Raw genomic sequence first — 22,863 nt, forward strand, 5'->3', positions numbered from 1 at the left:
TCTATTAAGTAAGTCACATCTCCAGATCCAAAGAGTGATTTCATATGAAAGCTGGTCCGGTGAGCAGTGATCCTTGGAACCCTGGAGTCTAAAGGGTGTAGAAAGGTAACTGAAACTGCAGATACTCTCACTTGCTCCTTAGTGCTGGTGCTTTATTCGCTTTGTATAAACCTCAGATAGATGTGAAGTTTGATGTGAACTGAGACAAAATTTCACCCCATACTTTCTGTTACCAAATTTAGCTGTCCCACAAACTAAAAATGTCCACTATGGGCACGTATTTTCAGCTCAGGGTCACAGCTTTGACAGCCTGCCTGGCTGGCAGGTCAGATAATCCTTGTGTTAGCACAGGCGCTGGCACATCATAGGAATTCTCACATACCTGATGATTGCATAGAGATATTTGATTCCTAAGCAACCATGAAAATTCATGTGTCAGTTCCTAAAGAGGTCGGGTTACTGGGCATTAACAAGTTTCTAAAAATGTCTAACCCTCTGTGTGCTTCTGCTTACCGGCCTGGTACATGCTGATCTAAAGGTACCACAGAGAAGCCTATCAGAGGCAGAGTTTAAACAGAATTTCCCGGTAGCAATTTGCCTTTTTCTGAGGCAGTGTTTTGTAAATCTTATTCTGAAGAGTCACAGTTGTTAATAAGTTTCTAAGAAAAAGAGGCGGAGAGTGTAGTCAATGAATTTGCAAATGACTGTATAAACACATAAGGAGGGGCTTTCTTGGCTGTTTCACAGTTCTGCAGTGTTGGCCCTAACAGGTGGTAGGCAAGCACACCATGTCTGAGCTGCAGCTGTGCCAGAGCGGCAGCGCTACCTAGCTGCTGCAGACTGGAACTCTTTGAGTGCATAGAACCTGTGTATTGAGGCAAAGCTGCCTGACCTCAGTTCTACTCTAGCTGCTGTTGACTTTGCATTAGATACATGACTGATCATGACTTTGAACTTCTGATCTTCCTGCCTCGAACTGAATGCTGGAATTACAGGTGTGTGCCCCAGGCCTGCTTTGTTGGTTTTTATTTTTGTTTTCTCTTTTGTTTTGAGTGATTGTGCAAATTGTCCATGTCCCTTTATTTCTGGCCCTCCTGTTCCTACCTCCTGAGTTGGGAGATTATGGAGTCCATATCTATTTTTTGTTGTTGTTGTTTTCAATGTTGAAGATAGAATTCAGAGTTTTTAATATTCACCAATTGAGCTGTATCCTAGTCCTGGGACCAACATTTTACAAATGGAACAAAGAGCTTGCCTCTGAGGTACTGAGGAGCAGAGTCCAGGGTGCTCTTCTTCATTCTCCACCCCATGGCAACCTTTGTGCCTTTCCTCTCTCCACACTCTCCTAAAGCATGGCTCTCCTCTTTCCTCTTCTCCCAGTCTCAAGCCTGAGAAATCCTAAAATCCCACCTCTGTCTGTCCTCCCCAACTACTAGGTGCTGACATCTTAATTTACCAATCAGAACCAACTCAGGCAGGGTTCTAGAAGCGATGTGCAGACCCTCTTGTGCAAATAGATTGCATTTGCAATACAAGCAGCTACAAAGGGCATTGGTGGAGGTGCAGCTTCAGTGGCAGCTGAAGGCCCAGGACTAAAGGGGTCCTGCAAAGAAGTTGAGACTTGGCACTATGAAGAAAGTCTATGAGCGGCTATTGGTGAAAGTGCAGCTTAGTGGCAGCAGAGACCCCAGCGTATTGTAGATACCAGTACCACGGAATGACTACCAAGAACAGCAGCAGCAGTGGAGGAGAGTCAGCCAGAACCTTGAATGCTACAGAAGGGCAGAGCTGGCGAAGTGCCCCAAGCCCTTTGGAGGATCTCAGAAGATCATGTGTGGATCCCAGACACTGGAACAATAAGCTGTGAAGTTAAAGTTGCCTTGGAGAGAGATGCCAGAGCTGTGGAATACCTGCCAAGGAAAGCTGCTAACAGGAAGTGGAACAAGCCCAAGATCAAGAAGTGTCTTGCAGTCATTGTAGCTGGAAGGAGTTGGACACCAGACATGGAGATGCAGAGTTGGAGTTTGTCCATCTGGTTTTCAGTCTTGCTTTGGTCCAGTATTTCCTTACTATGACATTTTAGAATGTATATTCTGTGCCATGATAAGTTGAAAGTATGCGATCTGCTTTTTGATTTTGATTTTATATGTATTACAGTTAAGAGATTACATGAGTCTCAGAAGAGACTTTGAATTTTGGAATTTTAAACATTATTGAGACTGTGATAGACTATGTAGACTTTTGAAGTTGGACTAAATGCATTTTGCATTATGTTATGGCTATAAGCCTATGGGATGTGGTGGTTAGAATATGAATGGCCTTCATAGATTTCATGTGTTTGAATGCTTGGCCCATAATGAGTGGCACTATTAGAAGGTGTGGCCTTGTTGGGGGAAAAGTGTCACTGTGGAGGTGAGCTTCAAAGGTCACACATATAAGCTCAAGCTACACCCAAGTGTAGAAGACAGTCTCCTCCTGTGGATCAAGATGTAAAACTCTTGGCACCTCCAGCACCATGGAAGCCAACCCCAAATAAATGTTTTCTTTTTTATAAGAGTTGCCTGGGTCATGGTGTCCCTCACAGCAGTGAAACCCTAACCAAGACAGAGGAGTTTATATATTGGTTCCCCTTCTATTCTGAGTGGGAATCATTTGGCATATTGGTCTAGCATTTGTTTGTGTTCAGTTAGTATCCTTTAAAGGCACGAGAAAGAAATGCCCATGTTAATGATGCAATACAAGGAAAAAGAAGAGCTGAAGCCATCGGTTAGGGTTAAGACAAGTGGTTGCTGATAAGATGCTGAGAGCAACATGGGGTGTTGTGTTGGGCCTTTGACAGGGAAAGGAGACATAAGTGGGGATCCTGGAAACTTTGAGGCATTATATTATTAGTTATATATTTTCAGATGTTATATTCTTAGTTTTGATAGGTGCCATTTTCTGTGTGGTGTTCATGTTTGTGGCAAAGGGAAGGCTCTAGGGGAGCTCTCTCTGCTACCACTACAGACATTTGGTAAATCCCAGCCATTTAGTTCATGCAGAAGCCCTCTGACATAACATCCTTTCTCACCGTCCTTTAGAACTCCTTCTAGAATGCTGGCATTAGCTCTGACTCTCTTTGTTATGCGTGTCGGTTCATGTGTGTACAAGTGCACATATGTGTGTGTGGTGTATATGTGGAGGCCAGAGATCAACAGTGGATGTTTTTCCTCAGGAGTTGGCTACCATGCTTTTTAAGACAGGGACCTTCACTGACCTAGTGCTTGCTCAGCAACACCCAGGGATCCACCTGCCTCCACCTTCCTGGGTCTATGATCACAGGTACACACTGTTGCATCTGGCTATTTATATGGGCCCTACGAATTAAACAAAAATCCTTATGATTTACCGGCTGAGCCATCTCCAAAGCTTTCTTTTTCTTTTTAAACAAACAAATAACTGAGCTAATCACATGAAAAAAATTGGGGGTCCTTGTAAACTCTACTGCTGGCAGAGAAATGAACCTTAAGAGGCAAGAAGGTTCGGCACAATTTAGTAAAGCGGGGTTGGTTTAAACTTCAGCATCTGGCCCCAGGCAGATTATTGTGAGCATATTTAAGCACAGTACAATTTAGAAAAAAGGTTCCTAGCATAATACAATCCTGGGTACACAAGTAGGCATAATTACATAGAAACTCAAGTGACAGTACATGTCATTTTTTCCTAGAAGATGGGTTCTAGAGATAGATTACAAATACTAGCTTAAGGGCTTAGGGGAGAATCTGGTGTGAGCTTAGTCATACAGATAGTGTAGAGGTCTTTTGGGTTGTTAGCCACCTCCAGCCCTGACTGTGGGAGCCTAGAGGAGCCCCTGGCCATACAAATAATGCAAAGGTCACTGTGAATATTAGCCACCTGTGGTCCTGCTTGTGGGAGCTGAATATGGCCAGACCCTTCAGATCATGCAGCTCATCTGGCTATTAACTGCCTCCATTCACAGCTTTCTGGGTAGAAAAACAGGTTATATATCTTTTTTTCACTGAAAAGACAACCCTGCATGTTTAACATTCCTGATTTCCTTAGTGGTCTGTGGGCGAAAGGATCTTTGTGCTCCCAACAAAAAAATGAGAGGAAAAAATATGAAAAGTTTTTTTCTTTTTGTATGTTGAGTTCTATGATTCCTTCTTGCTTGGGCTTGATCAAACATAGTTTGTATTTTTCAAGAAAAATACCAAGACCCTCTTTTTCTTTTGTTACAACTTGAAAAGAGAGATATGGGGTAACAGGATAGTAATTTTCTTAAATGTGCAAGGGGTTTGATTGTCAGCAACACACGTGGTCATGCTTCTCCGGCTCTAAAAACTTGGCTTCCTATTAATTGAATAATGACAAACTGTTCTCCTAACATCTCAGGGGTCTTCAGTCCAGTCTAGAACTTATGAAGGACCCACTCAGTGTAAAGCGCTAGTCCAGCAATAGTGGAAACTGGGTCAAGTGTCTCTGTAAGGAAAGGCTTCTCAGTTTCAGAGGAGAAGACCTTTGGAAGCTAAAAGCATTTTTAGGCTTGGAAACAGAGCTCAGTTGGTAAGAGTACTTGCTCAGCACATGCAAGGTCCTGGATTTTGTACCACATAATTGGGGGTGGATGCACGCACCCAGCATGTGGGTAGTAGAGGCAAGAGGATCAACAGTTCAAAGTCATCTTTAATTACAATAATAAGGTCATCCTGGGTTATGTGAGACTCTGCCAGAAAATAAGACAAAACCAAAAAAGCTCTTTTAAAGGGCTGGAGAGATGGCTGAGTGTGCAAGCCTGGCCATGTGGAATTTGGGTCTGGATACAGCAGCACAACGTCCGTGATAATATCAGTGGACACAGAGGTCAGTCCTGGGGTCAGTTAGCTTGGCTTACACAACAGCAAAGAGATTCTGACTCAGACAAGGTGGAAAGACAAGGACTGATGAGCTTTGTAATGTGTGTGCCCACTTGTATGCTCACACACACTTTAAAAGAAAAAGAAAAAAGTCTCCTCATTCCAAAATTTAATTACTGTCCAGGCAAATGCATATGGCTAATAAAATATTTGAACACATTTTGTAAAGTCAATTTATATTGAAACCAGACCACAGTATCCAACTTATGACTCATTCTGCTAATACTTAACTGATTTTTCCTCTGTTCGCTAACTTGTAATCATTATAAGATGATCTATGATCTGTGGTTAATTCTTAACTGCTTAGGAACAGAGCAGTGGTGACCTCACACAATGATGGGGCCTTCTCAAGCCATCCATTGGAAAGAACCCAAAGAAGCAATCATATTTCTACCTTTCCTGTCTTTCACAGACTTAGAGTTTTTCTTCCCTGACACCTACTCAGACTATCACTGCAAGGAAGCGCCTAAGGCCAGAGAGACCATTACTAATGGCTGGGAGTAAGCACTGGTGACATAACTTTGTGCTAAGGCCCAAGACCAAGAGGCTGAGGAGATAAGAAAGCCCACCTGTTAAACTATCTTACAAGCACAAGGACCTGACTTCACGTTCCACAGCTCACATAAGAAAGCCAGGCTAGGCATGGTGGCATTTTCTTGTAATCCCAGAGCCAAGGGACAAAGACAAGGCAATCCTTAGAGCTTGTTAGCTAGCTTTGTGGCCTACTTGATGAGTGCTTGGTTCTAGTAAGATACTTTATCTCAAAAGACCAAGATGAGGAATGATAGCTGACATTGTTCTCTGGTCCCCATACATAGGTGTTCATACAAGTACTGGTACCTGCACTGAGTAGACACACACACACACACACACACACACACACACACACACACACACCTGCATGCATACACAGATACATACATGCATGCACATGCACCGACACAGACACACAAAGACACACATGTAAACACATGCAGACACACAGATACACACACATGCATGTGCACACATGTGTGCACATACATGCACACACACATCGACCATGAACATGCACTCTTTCACACACAAGAAAGCATCTAGATGGATACTCTCCCATGATGTGAACAGACTGACAGACTGAGCAGGAACGAGGCAGAGTGACAGCAGAAAGCTGCACAGCACAGCACAGCACAGCAGTGATGGCAGAATTGGACTGTAATGGATATGTGATGAAAGGCACCCGTAAAGTTCTGAAGCATTCAACGGCCTCCTCAACAGGGGAGGTGGAGATGAACAGCGGAAGGGAGTAGAGAAAGACATCTGAAAGAAGACCCAGTGACAGCCATTGATAGCCAGTGTTGGTACTGTCAGCCACTCTCCTTAGCCTGAGACTCTCCTGTTGTCAGCACAGAAAAGTGGGGTCTCCCAGAAGCCACCAATGTTCACCAGGGCAGCTCTGGTGAAACACACTCCATCCAGCACTGCCCTGCTTTGTGTAGAAGAGTTGTTGAGATTTACAAAATGTTAAGGATCAGACCCAGGGCTTTGTGCATGCTAGGCAAGTACTTTGCCAGTTGAGCCACATCCTTAGCTCCAGGCTTCATTTCAAAGAATGACCTGTCAAGGTTCACTGTCAAGAAATGTATCCTGCGGACTCTGGCCTGACCTTCCCATTGTGTACTCTGAAAGGACCATAGTTGATGTCTGAACCTTTTTTTTTTTTTTTCCTGACTGTTGAAAATTTCAGATACAGGTCCAGATAGTCAAGCTTCAGATCTGAGAGGGTTTTCTGGAAGGCTTCCTTTACCAGGCTTTTCTCAAAGAAGGTGGGCCACAGCTTGCTGACGATGAGGAGGTAGGTCCTCCTGCCTCACAGCCTTCTCCTGGATCTTCTCTTGGATGGCTTCTCCCACCTCTTTCTCATTCTGATACACATAAGTACAGTCAATGTGGTGATAACCAGCATCAATGGCCGCCTTCACAGCTTCCTTGACTTTATCTGGAGACTTCCAGGTGCCCAGGCCCACAATGGGCATCTTACTTTGATAAGGAGTGTCAGGAAGGTGGCCATGGTTGCTGCAGAAATGGTTCAAAGGGAGCAGACGGGACCTTCTGCCTAAATTCTAATGTTTGATTCTTAACAGCAGTTTCTGGTTCATCAAGTTGACATCTTCCTTCCCTTTCAGTGGCTGGAACTTATCTGCTGAATTAATTCCATGGCATTCTTGCAGGGACTGCACAGGAACTGTCAGGAAGTCTCTATTACATTATTTTGAAGTAATAAATCCTCATTATAAAAATTTAAACCATACCAAAATGCCAGGAAGTAAAAGTCTTTCTGACCGGCATGTGTTTGTCCACACACAAGTCTAGTCTATGAACTCCTACATTCTTAGTGGATATTTATGTGTGTTTTATTGAGACAGTCTCATATAGTCCAGGTCTGCCTCAAACTGGCTATGTAATTGATGATGACTCTGAACTTCAGTTCCTCTTGCCTTTATCTCTGAGATTATTGGTGTGGACCACCACACCCAGTTCATAGGGTCTCGAGGATCAAACCCAGGGCTTTGGGCTAGGCAAGCACTTTACCAATTGAGCCATATCTGTAGCCCAGACATATATTGATTTGTGCATTTTAATTTTTAAATTACACTTATCTATTTATGTGCATGTGTGTGAGCATGTGTGCCATGATATACATGTGGAGGTCAAGGTCAAATTGCAAGAATGGGTTCTCTCCTTGTACCATGTGGGTCTCAGAGATCTAACTCACATCCTCAGACTAGTGGCAAATCCCTTTATCCACTGAGCCATCTGGCCTGTATTCTACAAGAATTCTTTAAAGTGGACTTGCTGGGCTGGCAAGATGGCTCAGTGACTGCTCTACTGAAGGTCCTAGTTCAAATCCCAGCAACCACATGGTGGCTCACAACCACCCATAATGAGATCTAACACTCCCTTTTGGTGTGTCTGAAGACAGCTACAGTTTACTTAATTATAATAATAAATAAATCTTTGAGCTGGAGTGAGCGGAGCCACCCAGAGCAAGTGGGGTTGATCAGGACAAGCAGAGGTCCTAAAAATTCAATTCCCAACAACCACATGAAGGCTCACAACCATCTGTATAGCTACAGTGCACTCATATACATAAAATAAAATACATAAATCTTTAAAGTGGACTTGCTGAATAAAGATTCTCAGTAAGGCTGAAATGTTGGAGGCATGTATGTCTCACTTCATTTTATGGGAGCTCTTTTTTTTTTTTTAATTTCTTGAGCAAGAAACAAAATAATTCCAGTGGTGCTATGGAAGAGACCGCAGACGGGGAATCTGGAAACCATGGGTGAAGACCCTGTTCTTCCAGCTGCCCAAGTCCCCAATACTTTCCTGGGCATTTGGCGCTTGTCTTGTGGAGCATATGAATAATTGACAAAGTCATCTTTTAATTAAAAAAACTGTTCACCTGTGTTCGTATGTCTCCTCGTGGTGGTCAGAAGATAATTTGGGGTGGCAGGTTCTTGACTTCCTGCTTGTTTGAGGCATGATCTCTTACTGTTTGCTCTTGCCTAGGCCAAGCTAGTTTCTGCCTTCTCTGACTCCCATCTTGCCATAGGAGAGCCAGGATTACAATCACAGCGACCACACTAGTTTTTACATGGGCTCTGGTGATCTGAACTCAGGTCCTCACACTTGTTTGGCGAGTGTTTTATCAACTGAACCATCTCCCTACTGTGACAATGTTATCTGCCGTGCAAATATGACCGTCCTTGAGCCCATCAGTTGACCATTGCCCTCGGAAAGAAGCTAAAATGGGTCTGCATTAGCCCGCTGTCCGGCGTCTCATGCCCAACCAGGGCCTTTGATCCCACTTCCCTGCCTATCTGTTCACAATGTGCTACATCTGCAGGTGTAGGTTCAGACTGTTCCCATTCTTCTCAGCAGCAGTCCTACTCGGGCATCTTTGGAAGCATTTCCTGAGCCCTATGGGCTGAACTAAGTGTAGCACATCATTCTTGGTGGCTTTCGTCACACTGTGTCTGAGTTCCTGATCCGGAGAACTCCCTTTATTCATTTAATCATTTTCTCATTTACTTATTTATCTATTTATTTATATTTGAGACATTGTCTCTCATAGTTTAGGCTAACCTCAAACTCACTATAAACAAATATGGCCTTGAATTTTTGATCCTCCTGCCTTGTGGCCTAGTGCTGGGAATAGAACCCAGGGCTTCATGTATGCCAGGAGAGCAGTCTCCAAGGTTTAACATAGAATAAGGGAGTGACCAAGAAATGCATGCATGCACACACACGCACACATAGAGAAACAGTAAGACAGAATGTGTAAATCAGCTATATCATTAATTATATTAACTGTAAGTGGGGCAAAGCTAGGTGTGGTGGGCTTCATCCCTATAATCCCAGCCCTTAGGAGGCAGAGGCTGAAAAAATAGGAGTTCAAGGCCTAGTTAAGCTACATGATAACCCTGCCAAAAGAGAGAGAAGAGAGAAGTAGAGCTTGAGACAAAGCTCAGCAGTAGACAGTGCTTGCATGCACATTTCATATTTAAAGACACAGATAAAAAGATGATAGAGGAAACAGTTGCCACACAAATGGAAGACTGAGGAGGCACTGTGCATCTATGGGAAAAGATTATAAGCTTTCTAAAAAACACAAAATACAAGCAAATGACAGCAACGATAAAACCCATGCTACTAGAGGCAAGGAAGGACATTTCACAGTGACGAAGGGGCTGGAGAGGTGGCTCAGAGGTTACATGCATTTGTTGTGCAACCACAAGGACCTGAGTTTAGATGTGAGTACCCATGTAACAAATCAGGCCTGGCCTGGATGTGCTTGTAACCTTGGTGCTGTGGGAGACGTGGAGGCGAGAGGGTTACCAGCATTGTTGGCTGCCAGCCTAGTTGAAAACAAAGACAACCCCCAAGTTCAGGAAGAGACTGTCTTAAAGGAGTCAGGCCAAGAGTGACAAAGACATCTGATGCCCTTTTCTGGCCTCCATGGGGACTTGCACACATGTTCTTATAAGATGACAGTTACATCATATATGCACTGAACCACAAAGATAGAAGGAAACCCTGGGCTAGCTGTGTGTTCCCAGATCATCCTTTACAGACTTCCCAGATTTTTTTACCTAGTAGCCCAGTCTCCACTCTAGTCTAAGGTATCATCATGCTCAAATAGACCCTCGTGGCAGCCTTAATAGAGAAAGGAAAGCCCACTGTCTGAGATGGGGCATGGTTAGCCTTGGGTGTCGGGTGATGTTTAAATGCTCATTTTAATAATCCAGTTTTCTGGAGTATTGTCTACTCTAATTTAGTCTCTTCCCATCTCTCTCTCTCTCTCTTTCAAAAACCCTTTTGTATGTGTTATGTGAGGAGTGTGTATGCATGTTCCTATGAGTGTACTATGTATGGAGGTGTCGTAGTTTGAATATGCTTAGAGGGTGTGGCCTTGTTGGAGGAAGTGTGTCACTGTGGTGGTGGGCTTTGAGAGCTTCCTCCTAGCTGCCTGAGGAAGAACAATCTCTCCTCCACATTTGATTTGCAGTCAAACCCAGATGCAGAACACTCAGCTTCTTCTCCAGCACCATGCCTGCCTGCATGCTGCCATGCTTCCAACCTTGATGATAATGGACTGAACCTCTGAACCTGTGAGCCAGCCCCAATGAAATGTTGTCCCTCGTAAGACTTGCCTTGGTCATGGTGTCTCTTCACAACAATGAAACCCACACTGACAGGAGGCCAGAAGTTGACTGGTTCCCCAGTGTTCTCCCTCTGAGTCTATACTGGGGTCTCCACACCTGAAATCAGGACTTGCTGATGGGTGTAGTCTAGCTAGCTTGTTCCTGAGGTCCCCTGTGACCAAGTTCTAAGTGCAGGGATTGCCGGTGTGCCATCATGCCCACTAGGCATTTATGTGGGTGCTGGGGACCTAAACTCCAACCCCCCTGCTTGTTTTGGAGCAACATAAAAGTATTCAGACAAGAAGGAGCCCTGGGCTCAGCCAGCCAGGTGAAGCACTGCCTGCAGCTTTTCAGAAAGCAGCACAACTCACTCACTGCCAACCTGCCTGCTGCTTTGGCTCTGCTGTTGCCCAGTCCTCCACCCCATCTCCCTATCTCCTGGTTTTTTTTTTTTTTTACACCAATCCATTCAACTCAGAGATCTCATTCCTTGTCACGGTGTCCAGAGTGCTAGGAGCTAGAAACTAAGCCGGGAGGCAAACCCCACTCTGCCTCTATTTAGAATGAGTCACACAACTAGAAAAATAATTTTAAGTTGTAGTTAGATCACTGAAGGAAAGGCACAGGCACAGACGTCACATTTTGGTTTTTGGTAAACAATGGGTAGTTTGAAAAGTTAAGTATGTCCCATGCAGTATTTGAGATATAGTGTAATAGATATAGTTTATCTAAAACAAAAGGGAACCGAGCGAACTATAATTTTCATGTGTTCAATCTGGCAGCCACAAGTCCAAGATGTCGTGTGGCTAAGGACCCCAGCCAGTCTGGAGCTCAGGGAGGAGAAGGTGTGGCAGAAATGAAGAGGTGTGATCTGGGGTGGGGCAGGGCAGTGGTCTGGGAGGCCTCCCCTGAGCTCCATCACTGATATTTGAGAGCTGAGCTCCCTGGATAGAGGAAGTGAGGAGTAAAGCAATTAGGAAGAGCATGAATCCATTTCATATTTCAGAAGGGACACTGCACAAGTGTCAGGTACAGTGACTGAGGTTGTTAATCCTAAGAGATACATCGGTGGAGTGGGCCTAGGACACGCACAGCCCTTCAGTTGCCAGCTGTCAGGACATTCTGAGGCAGAGCCTACACCATAGCCAACACAAGCTTCCAGGCGTCATTCCCCAGAGCATCTGACTGTGCTGGTCAGCGTGTAACAGACTTTCAAAACCTGGAAAGGTTTGGGAGTTAATTTCTGTCTGAAATGTGTTTGTGTGTTGTGGGGCTAGAGATAACGGCCTAGGGAGGTAAGGAGGGAGGCTCACAATCAGGCATAATGGCATGTGTTTGTTGTTGTCCCCCCTGGTGGGCCAGAGGAGTATCTCAGGCTTTCTGGCCAGTCAGCATGCCCCAACTTGTCATGTTCAGGTCCTAATGAGAGATCCTGCCTCAAAAACAAACAAACAAGCAAACAAACAAACAAACAAACCACAGCAACAAGACAGAACCAAGGTGAGCTGAGTGTGGTGGTGCATGTCTTTAATCCCAGTACTCAGGAGACAGAGACAGAAGGATCTCTGTGAGTTTGAGGCCAGCCTGTTCTATAACTAGCCAGGTTACAGAGAGACCCTGTATCAAAAAGCCAAACAAACTAACAAACAAACTAATTAACGAAAACAAGGTGGATGGCTCCAGAGGAAGATGGCACCTGATTTAGATCTTATACCAACACATACAGACACAGACACCCACACAGAAACATGTGAACCTACACACACACACACACACACATTAAAAAAAGAAAAGTAGCTTAAACTTGGAGTGCTTGAGCATGAAAGGTCTGTGTGACAGATTGGTTAGAACTGAGTATTCACAATGGGTGGGTGATTACATGGATGCATATAGGATATGATTACACAGCTGAATTTACACACCCATGTACACACATGAATATATGTAAAATCGGGAAGTCATGGGACTGTGTTGTGGGATGGTGGGCTGTGCACAGACAGCCTGGTCCCTGGTCGAGTAAAGGTCTGGAACCCTGGAGCCCCAGTGGGCAGTGATTTCCACCTGCATGGGATGGAAGGAGTTTGGCCACGCCTCCTGGGCACCTGGCTCATAGCTATAGCCTACCACAGCTCCTCTGCAGAGAGGTATGTGGCATCAATCAGTAGCTGCACCAAGCCCTCCCACATGCAAATAAGGTTCCCACAAATTCTCAGTCCAAGCCAATGAGAGTACCTGCTGTCAAACCCTGAATCATCCCCAAAAACTGTATATAAATCCTATCCAGGGAATAAAAGGTGTGCGAGAATTACTCCATCGTCCTAGCCTTTTGTCCTAAGCGCTGAAACTCTTGGGAAGAGGTCTGCTCTCCCGAAGCGCTGCTGAGGCTCTGCTGCACTCCTCACAGGCCAGTCGGCCTCTCGTGGGCCCAGCCTGACCTGACTCAGGGTAGGGTGGCATGGAATTACGGAGCAATCTGGAAGACACAGCAGAGATGGAGGTAGAGTCAACCACCTCAGCAGAAGCAGGGAAGCGACTTCCCCTCCCTGCCCGCACTGGCTTCCCTTCACTGGAACCCTCGCACCAGGCCGGGCCAGAAATGTCCGTGGAAAGCCTCTGGTACGCAGGCCCACACTGTCTCATTCCTTCTCATCTCCCTGTAGTTAGTTTCATCTTGCTTTTTTAAGAGTTTGTGGGTGTGCTAATCCTACTACTCGAGTGTTAGACCACTACCACAATTCTTGAGGCAAAATAGAAGCAAGTTTATTAAATACTTGCCAGGAAAATGGACACTGCCCACATCCACACATGGGATTCCCAGTTAATGGCATTGAAATACATTAGACAGGGGCTTATAAAGGTAAAACCCACAAAACTAAGTACTTGCCACCTCAGTCTAATCAGGGGCAAGCATACATCCTGATTTTGTAGTGGTAAATCTCCAACCCAGATATGCCCCAGCAATGAAAACACATCTCAACTAATATGAATACAAGCTGTGCACCTAGATTGAGCAGATCTACCACTACACTACCATCTTCCCCGTCTATGAGGTCCCTTGTAACTTGCGGTTTCTCCAGGCCACGTGCTTCTGCTCCGCTTTCCACTTTCACCTCCTCCTCTATCCTCCGTTGTCCTCTCTCCCTTTCTCTGCCAGAACCTTCAGCTTCACCTTCTCCTCTTTTTCCCTACATCCCTACTACTTGTGATCAAATACATGCTGTGCAGTTGGAACAACCAACCTTGTTGACTGAAGTGAAAAAAGCATGTTACATGCCTTTAATCCTAACACTCAGGAGGCAGATATCTGAGTTCTAGGTAGATATCTGATATCTAGTTCCAGGCTAGTTGATATATATATATATATATATATATATATATAGAGAGAGAGAGAGAGAGAGAGAGAAGCCCCAGAATAGCCCAGCATGGTCAGAAGGCTACACAAAGAAACCCAGTCTTACTAACAAACAAACAAAACAACTCCCTCCCCCAAAAGCAAAAGCAACAACATCTGGCTTGTTATCAGCCCCCAGCATTCTAGGAAGTTATCTTTCCTCGAGAAAGTGGAACTTATAGGTGAGAGGTATTTTTGTCCAATACTTTAAATGTGGAACATAGCTTCAGCTCTCACAGTTGCTCCGAGTGGGTGCAGTGGGTCTCAGGCTGTTTATGATGCTCACTGAAGTCTACAGGCACCTCGGGGCTGCTCTCCACTAGGTCCCTTTATCCATCTTCTTCCTTTTTTAGTGGGACTAAGGACTTAACTTGGGGCCCCTTACATGCTAAGAAAGCATTCCATTCCCATGCGACATCCCTGGTTCCTTTTAAAATGTTTTCATGTTGAGACAGGGTCTCACTAAATTGTTCAAGCTGGCCTTGTAGCCAGGACTGGCCTTGAACTTCAGCTCACAAGTAGCTAATGTGACAGACCTGCACCATCAGACTCCAAATACATTGATGATCACAGCAGATTGTGGGTCTGCATTAACACTTGTAATGGACTGCCACACCCAACTCTTTACTTCCTATATTATTTTTTTCCATCAAATATGACTACTGTATACTATGTTTCAACTTTTAGACATTTTGTCTATGCAATTAAGAATGTTACAAACTAGTAGGGGTGGTTTATAAAATAGTCAAACTCTTGATAATTAGTTAATTACAACAAAATGTTTTCTAGATTATTCAGATACTAAATAGCTAAGAATAAGCAGAGTTTGTTAGTTTATATATGCTAAAATTGACAGTTGATTTTCAAAACCCTCAGAAATCCACAAGAAATGCCATTTAAAATTATTTCGTTATTAAAAGATCTTTTGAATATGAGACAGGTCTGGTCCTGACAATAGTCCCCCCTCATTCCACTTTAAAGGAGATGATGAACATCAAATTTTTTCTATATGGAATTATTGCCTCAATTGTGGAAAGCTAGCCATCGGGCAAAGAAAATTCCCTAACTTCATCTGTAGAATGCTGCCCAGAAAGGACAGACACAGGGAAGTTGACTGCCAAGCTCTGCCAAGACAGAGTAAGCTATTCTTTCAGAATTCTTGCTTCACAAAAGATCTGTCAGATATTCTGGGCCAGAAGGCTGAATATAGATGCCTCAGTGCTATAGAGAATATTGAGGACTGTCCAAGAGGCCAGTTTTACCTGCCATTTCTATACTTTTGGGAGTTGTGTTCCTGTGCTTCCTGTATACTCAGGTAATGATTACTCCTTCTCCAGTCTCTTATGGGACTGAAGACTAGCTAGCTGTAGTCTTACTATAAGCTTTAGTAGTTTATGAGTTAAGAAGATATATTTAGGATGGCAATAAAAGTTAGGATAGAAAATGGTTTAGATATAGAATTCTGAACTCACCAAGATAGGATAGATGATAAAATACTTTAAGTTGCCAAATATAAATGGACTGTACATTATAAATACATATCATACCTTATAGTTTTCATAATTGTTTTGTAATCATTATAATTTTATTGAATTTATATTTGAAAAAGGAACCCTTTATTGTACTAAAAGGGGGAATTGTAGAGAGAATATTTTATGTATGTATGGATGTCTCACCTGTCAATTAAAAAGCCTATGGCCTGTGGCTTAGGCAAGAAATAGAAGGTGGAACACACAGAAGGAAAAAATTTTGGGATAGAGCCAGGTGCAGGGCGATTAGCCAGGGAAGATGTGAGGAGACAGATAAAGGGTACTAGAGCACAGATAACCATGACAATCCACATGGCAGAACGTAGGTTAAAATAAATGGGGGATGTTAGTCATGATCTAATCAGAGTAGAATCTAGCTATATGGCTGAAGTACTTGTAAATGTCTTTTGAGTCTGAACCTTATTTCTGGGATCACGGGGCTGGGAGCCAGACCCTAACTTTTACATGTGACTTAAGAAGCACATTAGAAAAGCAGTCCATACTGTGGTGGAAATATTTAATCTCAATCAGGGCCTCTACCCCACATTGATCATCCAGTTCACAGATAAAACACACACAACTTTTACATTTATGATAAGCATTAATCAGCTGGGCAGATATTTACCCTCTATGCTATTATGTCTATTTCCCTGCCAATAACTCCACAATATGACTTGCCATGTTCCATTTGGGCTGCTCTTAACTCAATGGCCATGATTTTAAGATTCTAACTCCATGCTGTCTTCTCCTCTCTCCACCTTCCTCTCTCTCTCCCTGTCTCCTCAGACCCCAAGCCTGAGAACCCCAAATTCCACCTGAGTCTCTTCTGCCCAACTATTAGCTGTTGGCATCTTTTTAAACCAAGAGTTGTAAATTAAGGAACAATGTCACATTGTATGTGCAGATTCTGTCATTCCTGGGAGTAACTAGGCCTTGGGAGCCAGTATTTATCATTACAATACAAAAGATCAAACCTAAATACATTTCTGTGGGCTCCTATTTTTGTCCATTTAACATCTTCCTTTCTTAAGTCCCAAACTTTCCAGCTGTAATTGTGTCCTGTCTGTTTAGACAACTCTCTTGCCATTCTTTAAAGACAGACTCAATGAAGTCTCATGTATTGCCTTAAATTCCTAAAAGATTTACATCCTAAATACCAACTGTACAACCCAGGAAGCTCTTCTGTCTGCTGGTGACACTTTGGGTGCTTCCTGCAGTCTGCCTTGGTTTCACAATCTACCACAATGAGATGTGCGTTCCTCTCTAAGCAGCACTTCTTTCTCTTTGGATTGATTCATTCTTTCAAAATCTTTTCCTTTGTTGACTTTTAATGACACCTGTTGGTGACATTTCTTTGGATTTAGTTTATTTGGCATTTTTCTCTGTTATCATCAATTGTCTTGTTATCATCATATTTGAGACTTTTTTTTTAGACTTTTCAGTTCTTTGTCCTTCTTGCTGACTTCTGGATCTCAATGATAGGAACACTGACTATTTAGTTATCTTTTAAGAAATATTATATCTGCTTATTGTGCACGTGTGTGCAGAACATGTATGCCACAGTGAATGTGTGAGGATCAGAGAACAGTTTACAGGAGTCCTTTCTCTCCCTCCACCATGTGGCTCTTAAGGATCAAACTTGGGTTGTCAGCTTGGCAGCAAACACCTTTACCCACTAAGCTAACTCATGGCCCCCATGTATGTATTTCTTTATTTCCTACCTTGAAGCACTTACTCTTTTTTTTTTTTAAAGATTTATTTATTTATTATATGTAAGTACACTGTAGCTGTCTTCAGACACACCAGAAGAGGGAGTCACAACGGATGGTTGTGAGCCACCATGTGGTTGCTGGGATTTGAACTCCGGACCTTTGGAAGAGCAGTCAGGTACTCTTACCCACTGAGCCATCTCACCAGCCCGAAGCACTTACTCTTGTTATTATCCTATGGGGCCCTGAGACTGATTACTTACTTGTTTAGAGCAAGGTCTCAGTGGGGAGCTTAGATTTGTTTGAACTCACACTATTCTGGCCTTGAACTCTTAGTCCTCCTGCTACAACTACCAAAGTGCTAAGATTTCAGGTGTGTACCTCCCCTGGATATTTGTTTTCTCTGTGGTTAGATTGGCTAATACTACTCAACTTCCCTTAAGTTCATTGATTTTATCCTGTTAAATCTACTGCTGAACCCTTCTGGTGACCTAATTTTGATTAGGTGTTTCATTCTTATAATTTCCTTGTTTAAAAGAAGTACAGGGTCTCACTCCATAGCCCAGGCTGGGTTTGAACTCACTGTGTAGTCTAGGCTGGCCTTAAACTCATGACAATCCTCCTGCTTCATCTTCCTGAGTGCTAAGATTACAATTGTAAGCTACCAATCAGGCATCATTTTGTTTTTGTAATAACCTTTTTTTCCCTGGAGATTATTTGTTGGGATTTTCTAGTTTTTTATTTGTTTCCAGAAAATTTGTAAGCCTGGTGTGTTGGTGCACATCTTTAATCTCAGGCAGAGGCAGAAGGACCTCTATAAATTTGAGGCTAGTCTGTCTACTCTGTATAGAGAATTCTAGGCCAGAGGTGACTACACAGTGAGACCTTGTCTGAAACACACACAGTAATAATAAATAAAAGATAACAGTCAGCTGTCAGCCCTTTATTACAACCACTTAGCAGTGAGACAACCTCTGGTACATCTCTAGATTGCCTTTAGGCAGGTGAGAAAGATGAATATTTATAAAATAGAAAACCTGATGATGGACCATAGAAATGACAACACCAGAATCCTGCCAGCTCTCTGACAGTACAGAACTAACAAATGAAAATACAGAGACATACCTTTACACAGAGTAAAAAAGGTTACCCCCCAAAAGGCAGTACAGAATCATTTGTAATTAAGATTTGATATAGCCTAATATTTGAGAAATACAGATTTAATCATAAACAGGAATGAGCTTAATTTGTTTTTACTATAAGGTGGCTTTTAAGCATAGAGACATGCTAGTCCAGTATTCCCCAGTTGTCTTATGTGCCCCTCTCAAATCCTTGATAAGGTCTTAGCATTCTTTATCTATGGGGTGGGGTGGATGAAAACAATTGTAATGCATTGAAAGTATGACCTGTGGAGGCTGGGCGGCGCAGGAGAGACACAGGTCGCAAAAGCAACAGAGCTTCTTGGACAGGGTCCCTTCAGGCCTTCATCCTCAGCCAGGAGGTGGAGCTGATCTTCAGGCCTCGGTGCACCTCCCCTGCCAGAGGAGAGCTTGCCTCCAGGGAGTACTCTGACACCAGGACTCAGGTGTGATCACCATTTTCTATCGGGGTCTCTCTGAGGCTGGTCTGCCCAGGAGAGACACAGGCCACAGAAGCAACAGAGCTTCTTGGACAGGGTCCCTTCAGGCCTTCATCCTCGGCCAGGAGGTGCACCTTCCCAGCCAGAGGAGAGTTTGCTTCCAGGGAGTGCTCTGATCCCTGGGACTCAGGAGAGAGCTGATCTCCCTGGTGTGCTGACAGAGACTAACAGACTCACAGGAGGAACAAGATTCAGCTAGAGACACCTAGAACATCTAACACCAGAGATTACCAGATGGCGAAAGGCAAACCTAAGAATCTTACTAACAGAAACCAAGACTGCTCGGCATCATCAGAACCCAGCACTCTCACCTCAGCCAATCCTGGATACCCCAACATACCTGAAAAGCAAGATTCAGATTTAAAATCATATCTCATGATGCTGGTAGAGGATTTTAAGGAGGACATTAATAACTCCCTTAAAGAAATACAGAAGAACACAGCTAAACAGGTAGAACTCCTTAAAGAGGAAACACAAAAATCCCTTAAATAATTACAGGAGAACACAAACAAACAGGTGATGGAATTGAACAAAATCATCCAGGATCTAAAAATGGAAATAGAAACAATAAAGAAATTACAAAGGGAGACAACCCTGGAGATAGAAATCCTAGGAAAGAAATCAGGAGCCATAGATGCAAGCATCACCAACAGAATATAAGAGATGAAAGAGAGAATCTCAGGTGCAGAAGATTCCATAGAAAACATGGACAGGACAATCAAAAAAATGCAAAAAGATCCTAACTCAAAACATCCAGGAAATCCAGGACATAATGAGAAGACAAAACCTAAGGATAATAGGAGTAGATGAGAATGAAGATTTTCAACTTGAAGGGCCAGTAAACATCTTCAACAAAATTATAGAAGAAAACTTCCCTAACCTAAAGAAAGAGATGCCCATGAACATACAAGAAGCCTATAGAACTCCAAATAGACTGGACCAGAAAAGAAATTTCTCCTGTCACATTATAATCAGAACAACAAATGCACTAAATAAAGATAGAATATTAAAAGCAGTAAGGGGAAAAGGTCAAGTAACATATAAAGACAGACCTATTAGAATTATACCAGACTTCTCACCAGAGTCTATGAAAGCCAGAAGATCCTGGGCAGATGTTATACAGACCCTAAGAGAACACAAATGCCAGCCCAGGCTACTATACCCAGTCAAACTCTCAATTACCATAGATGGAGAAACCAAAGTATTCCATGACAAAACCAGATTTACACAATATCTTTTCACAAACCCAGCCCTTCAAAGGATAATAAAGGGAAAACACATGGAGGGAAACTATGCCCTAGAAAAAGCAAGAAAGTAATCCTTCAACAAAACTAAAAGAAGATAGCGTCAAGAACAGAATTCCAACTCTAACAACAAAAATAACAGGAAGCAACAATTACTTTTCCTTAATATCTCTTAATATCAATGGACTCAATTCCCCAATAAAAAGGCATAGACTAAAAGACTGGTTACATAAACAGTACCCAACATTTTGCTGCATACAGGAAACCCACCTCAGGGACAAAGGCAGACACTACCTCAGAGTAAAAGGCTGGAAAACAATCTCCCAAGCAAATGGTCTGAAGAAACAAGCTGGAGTAGCCATTCTAATATTGAATAAAATCGACTTGCAACCCAAAGTTATCAAAAAATACAAGGAGGGGCACTTCATACTCATCAAAGTTAAAATCTAGCAAGATGAACTCTCAATTCTGAACAACTGTGCTCCAAATGCAAGGGTATCTACATTCATTAAAGAAACTTTAGTAAAGCTCAAAACACACACTGCACCACACACAATAATAGTGAAAGATTTCAACACCCACTCTCATTAATGGACAGATCCTGGAAACAAAAACTAAACAGGGACACAGTGAAAAAAACCGAAGTTATGAACTAAATGGATTTAAAAGATATCTATAGAAAATTTTATCCTAAAACAAAAGGATATACCTTCTTCTCAGCACCTCATTGTACCATCTCCAAAATTGACCATATAATTGGTCACAAAACAGGCCTCAACAGATAGAAAAATATTGAAATAATCCCATGCATCTTATCTGATCACCACAGACTAAGGCTGATCTTGAATAACAACATAAATAATAGAAAGCTCACATACACATGGAAGTTGAATGATAACTCAATGATAACTTGGTCAAGGAAGAAATAAAGAAAGAAATTAAAGACTTTTTAGAATTTAATGAAAAAGAAATCACAACATACCCAAACTTATGGAACACAATGAAAGCAGTCCTAAGGGGAAAACTCATAGCTCTGAGTGCCTCCAAAAAGAAATTGGGAAGAGCATACACAAGCAGTGTGACAGCACACCTAAAAGCTCTAGAACAAAATGAAACAAATTCACTCAAGAGGTGCAGACAGCAGGAAATAATCAAGCTCAGGTTGATTATTTTGTTTCAACTTGAAATCAACCAAGTGGAAACAAAAAGAACTATACAAAGAATCAACCAAACCAGGAGCTTGAGAAAATCAACAAGATAGATAAACCCTTAGCCAGACTAACCAGAGGGCATAGGGACAGCATCCTAATTAACAAAATCAGAAATGAAAAGGGAGACATAACAACAGAATATGAGGAAATCCAAAACATCATCACATCCTACTACAAAAGGCTATACTCAACAAAACTGGAAAACCTGGATAAAATGGACAAATTTCTACACAAATACCAGGTACCAATCAGATTAATGACCTAAACAAACAGTCCTATATCCCCTAAAGAAATAGAAGCAGTCATTAATAGTCTCCCAACCAAAAAAAGCCCAGGACCAGATGGGGTTTAGTGCAGAGTTCCATCAGACCTTCAAAGAAGACCTAATTCCAGTTCTTCTCAAACTATTCCACAAAATAGAAACAGAAGGTACTCTACCCAACTCATTCTATGAAGCCACAATTACTCTGATACCTAAACCACACAAAGAACTAACAAAGAAAGAGAACTTCAGGCCAATTTTCCTTATGAGTATCGATGCAAAAGCACTCAATAAAATTCTCGAAAAATGAATCTAAGAACACATCAAAATGATCATCCATCCTGACCAAGTAGGTTTCATTCCAGGGATTCAGGGATGGTTTAATATATGGAAATCCATCAACATAATCCAGTATATAAACAAGCTCAAAGACAAAACCACATGATCATCTCGTTAGATGCTGGGAAAGCATTTGGCAAAATCCAACACCCATTCATGATAAAAGTCTTGGAAAGATCAGGAATTCAAGGCTGATACCTAAACATAATAAAAGCAATATAAAGCAAACCAGTAGCCAACATCAAACTAAATGGATAGAAACTTGAAGCAATCCAACTAAAATCAGGGACTAGACAAGACTGCCCACTTTCTCCCTACCTATTCAATATAGTACTTGAAGTCCTAGCCAGAGCCATTAGACAACAAAAGGAGATCAAGGGGATACAAATTGGAAAGGAAGAAGTCAAAATATCACTATTTGCAGATGATATGATACTATATATAAGTGACCCTAAAAATTCCACCAGAGAACTCCTAAACATTATAAACAGCTTCAGTGAAGTAGCTGGATATAAAATTAACTCAAACAAATCAGTGGTCTTTCTCTACACAAAGGATAAACAGGTTGACAAAGAAATTAGGGAAACAACACCCTTCACAATAGTCACAAATAATATAAAATACCTTGGTGTGACTCTAACTAAGCAAATGAAAGATCTGTATGATAAGAACTTCAAGTCTCTGAAGAAAGAAACCAAAGAAAATCTCAGAGAATGGAAAGATCTTTGATGCTCATGGATTGGCAGGATTAAAATAGTAAAAATGGCTATCTTGCCGAAAGCAATCTACAGATTCAATGCAATCCCCACCAAAATTCCAACTCAATTCTTCACTGAGTTAGAAAGGGCAATTTGCAAATTCATCTGGAATAACAAAAAATCTACGATAGCAAATACTATTCTCAATAATAAAAGAACCTCTGGTGGAATCACCATGCCT

General features: G+C 42.4%; 1 protein-coding gene and 1 long non-coding RNA gene across 2 annotated transcripts in view; both read left to right on the top strand.

Annotated features, from left to right (window-relative positions):
- The window catches only part of Bmerb1 (bMERB domain containing 1), a 123,898-nt gene that overhangs the window by 16,816 nt on the left and 84,219 nt on the right, over positions 1-22,863 (top strand). The window lies entirely within an intron of this gene.
- LOC147000585 (uncharacterized) lies at positions 763-2,556 on the top strand. Its single transcript, XR_015045757.1, has 2 exons — positions 763-995; positions 1,437-2,556. It is a non-coding gene; the product is annotated as an uncharacterized LOC147000585 (long non-coding RNA).

Source organism: Mus caroli, unplaced genomic scaffold (genome assembly GCF_978045245.1).
Source record: "Mus caroli unplaced genomic scaffold, Mus_caroli_1 scaffold_17, whole genome shotgun sequence".
Lineage (NCBI taxonomy): Eukaryota > Metazoa > Chordata > Mammalia > Rodentia > Muridae > Mus > Mus caroli.